The sequence below is a fragment of the Equus quagga genome, chromosome 7, assembly GCF_021613505.1.
Source record: "Equus quagga isolate Etosha38 chromosome 7, UCLA_HA_Equagga_1.0, whole genome shotgun sequence".
NCBI lineage: Eukaryota > Metazoa > Chordata > Mammalia > Perissodactyla > Equidae > Equus > Equus quagga.
The window spans coordinates 75,806,461-75,815,345 of record NC_060273.1 but is presented as its reverse complement, the minus strand read 5'-3'; the positions used below and the strand labels follow the sequence as shown (position 1 = coordinate 75,815,345).

At 41.4% G+C, this 8,885-nt stretch overlaps 1 long non-coding RNA gene across 1 annotated transcript in view; it reads right to left on the bottom strand.

The window, feature by feature from the left end:
- Positions 1-8,496: 8,496 nt before the first annotated feature.
- Positions 8,497-8,885, bottom strand: part of LOC124242903 (uncharacterized) — a 54,482-nt gene continuing 54,093 nt past the window's right edge. The window contains exon 3 of the long non-coding RNA XR_006889539.1: positions 8,497-8,825. This is a non-coding gene — a long non-coding RNA (uncharacterized LOC124242903). The remainder of the gene's footprint in view (positions 8,826-8,885) is intronic.

Below are 8,885 nucleotides of genomic sequence, written 5' to 3'. Positions count from 1 at the left end.
TCCTGAAGCCAAAAGGACGGGAAAATAGATTGATGACTCTCCGTGCCCCTACCAAGCAAGGGTCCCTCCTGTGTGGAGTTGGCCCAGAGCCATCCTCCCCTCCCACAACCTCGGGAAGACTCCTTGGGGAGGGTCCCCTTGCCCTCCTGGTGGTGATGCCGGCCAGCCGGTGTCCAGCCTCCTGCTTGCGGGCGGTGGGAGATGATGAAGAAAACTGCTGTGCTTTACATTGTTAAAAGAAAAAGCACTTGAGGAAAGGTTAGCCTGGAACTGAGAACCCTAGTGTGATTCCCAAGTCAAGGTCAGCAAGTTTCAGAGAAGGGGCTTGGATGGAGCCTCCAAGCACGAGTCTTAGCTCAGGACAGGCCTGCCGTCAATAGGAAACAGAAGGGGGGAAACTGAGGCTCTCCATGGAAGTGTCCCTCATGGACCCTCCTTCAGCCCGAGAGGACCAGACTGCAGGGGGTGCTAGGCTCACTGTGGCAAAAGGCCAGCTCCAGAGAGCCACACCAGCTACTCTGGCCCGAAATGGCTTCCATTATGTGCAAATATGCATACAATTTCCAGTTTCCTCCTTACATTTCCTTGAGCACTCCACATGCTTCCTGTCTCAGAGCCCGTTGGCATGTGAGGAAATTTCTCCCCTCAACTCTTCACATCTCAGGTCTCACCTCCTCAGAGTTCTTCACTGACCGTCTTCTCTGAGTATGGTCTTTCCTGGTCTCCTCCCTTCACTCTGTTCCCTTCACAGCACATGGTGTGAGTTTAATTCCAAGTCTTTTGATTTGTCCATCTGTTTATTTTCTGTTTTGCCATCAGTCTGTGCGTCCCAGAAGGGCATGTCTGACTGCTCACGTGGATTCCAGGGCCGAGCACAGAGCCGGGTGTTCAATAAATATTTGCCAAATAAATAAAGGGAGGAATGAAACTCCCAACCACCCCCTGGACAACAGAGTTGAGAAAATTTCAATACATTCATGAAGTAAGGAGTTATTAAGGGCCTTTGAAAAGAGGTTAATTCAAGTTTTAAAACATCCTCAGAGAAGAATCCCAGGAGAAAAAGAAACATAAATAAGTTGGTTTGTGGTATTTCCTGGAAAAGTCTTAATGAGATTGCCTATCTGACATCCAAAAGCTGTGGGAATGTTGCCCCTTTCATAGTCTGTCTCTTACCATTTTCATTTCCAACAGCATTATAATGATAAAAGTACTGAGAAAATACCAGAAGAGTTAGGTTTTAAATTATCCCGGGATTACATTTATGGAATTTGAAGGGCTGTCATGGCAATGTTGACATCTTGGCCACTTTTACTACTCCTCACCATGAAAACATGAGTATGAAATCTGGATATTTATTAACAGTTCTAGTAAAGATGTAGGAGGAGAGGATATAAAATTTATTGGCCAGACTGAGGTTTATATTATACAGTAACTTTCATTTATTTAAGATAGCCCTACGCCCCATGACCATAGTCTAGGCCTGGGAGTATCTGAATCATAAACCCAGCTCCAGACTGAGACAGTGGCGGCTGTGGCTGTGTCTGGCTGAGACTCGGCCTGGACCTGGTGGAGCCAATTGCAAGCTGCTGCACTGACCTGCTGGTTGGGGAACGGACCCCCAGCTTCAGGGCTGTTATTAGGGCTACAGAGTTAATTTGAGCACAGAGCAGATCTTGGAAGATGGGCTGAACATCCAGACTCGGGAGGAGCTATGGCATGGAGGATGAGAACGTCCTCTTTCATCCTTGGTATTTTATATAGGTGAAGCCCACTTAGAATTCATTCATTCCTTCATTCATTCACTCCCTCATTCATCCGAACTCAGAATTATATCTCTGCCCTTGTGTGTGGTAACTAGCTACAATGTAGCAGTTCTCACTTTGCAGTGTAGTGTAGGACCATGAAAATTACCATGCAAGCTGAAATTGTGCCAAGTGATCATCATAATCAATGGAAAAAATTATGATTGCTTCTTGACCTTTAAAAACTCTCTTACTGTTGGTTATAAATGTATAGGAAAATGAAAAAAATAGAATCACTATTATTTATTTAGTACACTGTTATTTAAAACATTAGCAACATTGAGTATTGGTGTAAAAAACTTATCAAGAGTTGTTTGAAGAGTGCTCTCCTTCTCCTCTCATCAGATCACAACATGGAGCAAACATGCTTTCTATTTCTTGGCAAATTATTGTGCTCCTTTCTAAATTTGATTCAGCTTCTAACATTTTATCCTTTGCTCTTTCTATGTCAATAAGAAGTGTCTCCGAGAGTTCCTTCAGGGTGAAATGTTGCCAGCATCCCTTCTCCTGGGACGTCACCATCCTTTTGTCATGACCACTTTGCTCATTTGTGTGAATAAAGTTGCCCTCACTAAGTTCCTCTGCTTCCATATCTAGACTATATCCAGTGGGAAAGATGTCAACATTCCATGGCCAGCTATTTCTTCTATAACTCCATTTTCATTCCATTAGAATTTGACTTCCAGGGTAATCACTTTTTATCTCTTTGCTGCACTTTCATCTTTTCTGGTTAATTCCCTCTTTCAATTACCCAGATATGTAAAAAGTCACATGGGTTTATCACTGGGGAACAAGGAGGCAACACAACTATTGCCTTTGCTGTCTGTGTGTGAACTGAATAACAAATGTGCAGTGACCAATCACCAATAGACTTTGGAAGCAGTGACATAATTGTTACTAATCATGGTATGAGTCTGTTTTTTTGTGATGCGATTTGTGGACTGAAAAGCAAACAGTGAAGTTTATACTTTATGCAATTACTCACAGTTTGTGTACTGTGGTAACTCCAGTTTGAACTGTGCTGTTGGAGGACTGATGCTACGTACCTAACTTGTGGTGATTGAAGTTCATGCATACTGGAACTACGCCAAGTGAGGACTGCCCACGCTTGATAGAGATAACTAGAGAATGTCATGGGGGTACATAATAGAGATTCCTACCCAGTCTGTGGAGGCAGAGAAGCTTTCTTGGAGAGGGTGATATACAAGCTGAGACTTGATAAATGAATAGGAATTAGTCTGATGGAGGAGTGTAGGGAAGATTGTTCTAGGCAGAGGTTACAGTATGTATAAAGCCTCAACTGTAAGAAAGGACATGGCGCGTGGGGTGGCAGCCATGGGTGTTTTCAGGCTGATTGTGCATGGTAATCCCATTCCGTTATCCTGGCTGCCTCCAGCCCTACAGGTTGTTGCTCTTGGTTACCAGGCAGCACTGGCTGCTGTGGTTGGGAACCTCAAATGCTCTGTTTTGGGATAGTCACCTAAAGCAGGTACTGAGGGGCAGTCTACCGCCTCCTCTAGATCAGGAGACCCACCTGGAAGCTGGGAAAGTCATCAGGAAAATGGAACCAAAGTAAACAAAATGAACTGAGATGTCAGTTTGTATACATAAGATAGGAAACACTGGTGACTCAGATCCAAATGCTCTAAGTACAGGATGGTATAAAGTAGAAAGAAAATCTCTTTCACAAATCACAATTCAGAAGGGTGGTCGAATCTTTAAATGATAAACCATATTTCTAGTCAAGCTAGATACAGACTACGATATCTTATTCTATTTGGCTAAAATCTGAACAGTTACTATAAGACATCCAGCCCAGACAATGCACTGAAGATAATCTCATTTAATTTCCACAATACCCTTATGAGGTAGCTATCATAATTCCCATTTTACAGATGAGGAAACTGAGGTTAAGTCATCATAGGGTCACAGAGCTGGGATTCAAACTTAGGACTTATTCTAAAGCCTGTGCCTTTAGCTACCATACCATCAGTATATTTAATCATAATTAATGAAAATAGAAACAAATGTCAAATTGAGTGATTATTTTGTATAAGATAAACAGATGAAGATAGATGCTAGTTAGAGAATAGGGCAAGAATGTTCCATCCTTGCAGAAACACTGAGACACAGAGAATGCTCAGGAGCAGCATTTTTAAGAAAAGTTTGGTGAAACTGAGTGGAATCCCAGGCATGAGCAATAAATTCAAGATTCTATTAGGAAAGCAAAACAATGAGATTATCTCAATTATTGAGTTAACAGTAAGATTTCACTATCTACATTCTAGCCATGAGTAAGACATTTATTTGAATTAGATAAGAAGATATAATGTCATTTGAAGGAGGCCCAGTAAATTTAATAACAGAGATAAATGAAACTGACAATGAGCTCACACTTTATAAATGTAAACTTGGGGCTGAGGTTAGACACAGGGGCCCTAGCAGTTGATGAACGAGCCTGAATGCTGCTTTTTACGCTGTCTACCAGAGATCGGACATGATTTTTATGTTTCCTTCTTCTAACCAAGGAATTTAAGAAAGAATTCACTGAATTCCCTTTAAACCAAAGTGCAGGAGCAAGAAACAACCTTGAACCTTCCCTACTCAAATAGCAGCTCTGCTGGTAATTTAATCACTAACCGGGTTGTGTAACTTGCTTATGACAAATGGTAAAATACCTACAATGTGGAAATCTGCCAGAGCAATTTCTTTGTAGGAAGGGGAGGAAAGACCTAGCCGGCTCACGAACATTCGCGCCTTCTGCTTCCCCATCTCTTGCTCCATGTCCTCAATTCCTGAAATTGCTTCTGTATTAGGATAAGAATATGGGAACAGTTTTGGACCTAGCAAGAGGGTTTTGAAATGAAAATCCCGAAAGGTGTTAGGATGCTCTGCTTCCTTCCCCTCCCTTCCCCAACCCCACTTAGTACTTACCAGCACATAGCCCCCTACCAGGCCCATCGTCAGTGCTCCATTCGTCTGGTTAAAATGTTAGCAAAGAATGAATGTGAGGGCCTGTGTGATCTGGCTCCTTCCTCATTGTCCAGCCTTATCTCATGCCTCTTTCCCCTCTGCTTGTGCCAATGTTTAGTTTGAGACGTGGACATTTTGAACAGTATTAATCTGGGCTGCTCTTCCCTTTTCTAATACTTAAAACTTTTCATTCTTCGGTCTCAGCTTAAGCTTCATTTTCTCTTGGAAGCTTTCCTAGGTCATCTGAACTATATTTGGTCTCCTCGTCACAAGATTCCATTGCTCCCTGTGCTTTCTTGCGCGAAAGCTGCTTCCTCTATCCTCTCTGCAAGATCAGAGGTCTGTGAGGGCAGGCACAGTGTCTCTCTTGTCACCACTATATTCAAGCATCCCGCACAGTGTTACCTGCCCTCAGCCAATGTTTGCAGAATGAATAATTGCCTTCTTCATTTCCTTTTTGAAAAAAGGTATTATAAAATATTTAAGACATACACAAAAGTGTAAAGAAAAATATCACGACCACCAGGGATCAAGTACAGATACAAGCTTATGTTCCTGCTCCTCTCTCTCTCTCACATTCTGCTCTCTAGAGGCAACGAGTAGTCTGAATTTGGTTACAACTATTTCCATACATTTCTTAATACTTTCACTACACACATATGCAAACTTATAGCATTATATATTTTGCTTGTTTTTGTAGTTTATCTAAGTGTTATATTATATGTATTCTTCTGCAACTGGCATCGTTCTCTCAAGTGTTTGTGATTCATTCATGCTGTTGCATTTAGCTAGAGGTTATTTATTTCATTGCTGTGTAGTATTCCATTGTATGACTACCCCACTATAATCTGTTTTCTTGTTGATGGGTTATTTTTGCTATTACAAATGCCGTGAGTGTCCTTACTTGCAATATTTCTCTTCTTTTAGATAACACTGCGGTGTCCAATATACTGGATCTTTTCACTCTTTACCTGTCAAACCTGACCCGTACTGCATCTCTGAAAGCCATTTGAGAAATGGGTAATTAGATGACCAGTTTATGTTTGTGTGCAAATGTGTTTCAGTGGATTTATGAGAAGCAGCATGGAACCGTGACAAGAACACTGATTGGGTTGTTAAACAGAGGTGGATTCCAGTATCCACTCAACTGCTGAGCAATTGTGCCCCTCTGGGAATACAAAGCCTGGGTTTTCATTCCAAGGAACTGGAATAATAGTCTCCTATCTGCCAACCTCATAAGGTTGTCACAATGATCAAATGAAATAATGTTGCCGAAAAGATTTTGAAATCTGATGCATTATGCAGCATTGGAACACTAACAACCAAATTTTATTACCCAAGTGTAATATGGCACAAGAGTTGTAATAAAACAATACAAGAACATACAATAATTTATCATTTCCTATATCTAAATTTGTTATCACCTATAATTTATTATCTCCTGTCTACATTTAACTGGGTTGTTCTAGAAGTAATACCTTACTCCCAAAGCCCAGACTGGGGGAAAATCAGGCTCCTGAGAGAAATGGTTTGGATCTATGGGTTTTCACTGCCTATAAAATCCTACTGAGGAGCCTGTTGAAATGAGTCGAATTGGTTCCAGAAAGGTTCTGTCTTCATGCTCAGATATATGTTCATGTAGGAGAGTCGTAACGGTTAAAACAAGGGTTTTAGAGCTCAAAAGTTTCAAATCTTCGCTCTACTTTCCTTCTTTTTAATGATAATAAGGTAATCTCATAGGACTGTGGGGAAGATTACATGACCTAAATGTATGTAAACTCTCATGTTCAGCCCCTTCAGCGTGTGGCTCAAAATGAGGCTTTGTCGAAATTTCTCAACAGGTGAGGCAAAGTCACTGGGCTTTCGTTCCTTTCCCGTGAGCTCAGTTAGCTCCGTTTAACTCCTCTTCGCTTCTTTCCAGTGTTGGTGCAGCCATTCCGTCAGATCATTCAGCTGTCGTATGTCTCCTGACCCTTCTGAATAAATGACCAAGGCGGCTATGATGTGTTCAGTGAAGAAGGATGCTGCCACCACTATAAGGTTTAGATGTGCCGAATGCTTTTGACCTGAAATATTGACTTCTGGTTTGGAACGTCAGAAAGCAGCCTGGTGAATTTGTCTCCTTAATTAGCAAGGAACAAAAGAGAGGGTTTCAAATTAGTTAATAAAGTCCTATTTTAATCATGCAAGCTTGGTGTCATTCAAATGCTAGGAACAGATAAGGTTAAAACCCAGTGTCAGAAATCTGGGCGGCTGCAGAAGTGTTGCTGTCCATATCTGCTTTACCAGACTTCTTCTGTTTTATTCTTATGGTCATAATGAGTCAAAGAATAAATTGACCTTATGCATTGGCTCACTGATGTGTGGGTTCCTGGGAACTGGCTTGCTTTGTAAGCACATATTTCTCTCTATAAACACATCCCCTGGAAAAGTCTCTCCACAACTAAGAAGGAGGTGAAAGAACAGGGAGGAAGGATGAAAGAACAATGTTCTTTCTATTCTAGCAATCTGGGGAGGCTTCCTGGAGGGCACATGCTTGGAAAAGATGGGTGGAGATGAGTAGATGGAATTTCGCTGTCATAGATTTCTTTTGTTGCTCTATATCCTGCACTTGTTCACTCAAAGAGGTTTATTAAGCTCCTGCTACCAGGTGTAGTGGCCTGGGTGCCAGTCTCCCAAGTTAGATCCCAGTTCTGCCACCTGTCAGGTGTGCGAGCTCGGGCAAGTTGTTCCATCTCTCTCTATCTCCATTTTCTGACGTGTAAAATAGGGCTAATAATAGTGCCTGTCTCGGGGTTGTGGGGGTTAAGTTAGTTATCTTTATATTTGTATCTTTAAACAGTGGCTGTGCCATTGTGAGAGTTTAATAAATATTTGCTGTTATTATGACTCTCTGCTAGAGACTCTATTGGTACTAAAAATAGTAACTTAAAACTTAAAGACAAAACTTTTCTGATAAGCTTGTCAGTTTTTCAGGGTTAAGAAGAGGCTTTTTTTGAAAATAAAAGCATCGAGGTTATAATCTTCTTGGACAAATAGCTCAAACTTGGTAGGCTGATGCTTAAAACTGGTTTGGGAGGCAAAGACATCAAACTATGTTTAATGGTAAAGACAACAAACGCTATTATGTATCTGCTAAATACGCTATCTTTTCCAAATGGAAAACATCGCGGCCATTTCAGTTTGCCACTGAGCTTGGCTAATGCCGGGGGAGCAGCACAAATGGAACGTAATATAAAAGTATACACATAATGTACTGTTCTAAATTCCAAAAGCGCATTTCTCTCACATGGCTCTTCCCCGAAATTTTCAGAGAGATGATGCATACAATGAGGTGGTCATTAAGCTAAAAATGAACAACAGTAAAACAGAGGAGGGCTCGCAAGCACTGATAGTTAAAAGGAAACTATTGAAAATTGTAATAGGAATGGAGGGGGATTATAAAAAATTCTGTTCACCCTCTTACTTTATGGGGCGACCAAACCTACTGGAGTTTGGACTTCACAGATAGAAATCTTTAAAGAAACTGAAAAAAACGATGTCCACAGATGGAAAACTTACATGCTTGCTCAATAGCCCGTTGTTCAGCAATGCTCCTAAGAGAATGACTTTTGTGTAACCTAAATTCCTCATACTGCGGCCAAAGTCGGCCTAAAAGACGCTGCTGCGACTATAGCAAAAAGCCACATAACTAGAATTCTTGGGAAATGGGTTGGTTTTATTGTTGCCGTTTTGGCTGTTCTGCTTAGCGCCAACTAAGAAGAAAATTTATTTCAAGCTTTCTGTTCACAGACTGTTTTGGGGGGTGGGGAGAAGTCTTGGAGATACAGGAGAGGGAAAATATTTTAATTTTCTTTGAATAATTCAGGATTCTGTAGGGCTTCGGGGCTCATTAGTCAGAAGACAATTATGACTGTAGACCTGCGAATGAACAAAGTTGAGAAGACCTGATCCAATCTTCATTCCTGCCGTATATATCTTGGAAGGAGCGCTTTTTATGGGAGCGAGAGAGGTGGAAAGACACGCCATATCAGAGCCTTTCCTCAGCAGCTGAGTGTGAAAAATGAAAAGAAAAAACAGTTTTAGTCAGTTCGAGAGTTGGGATGCTAG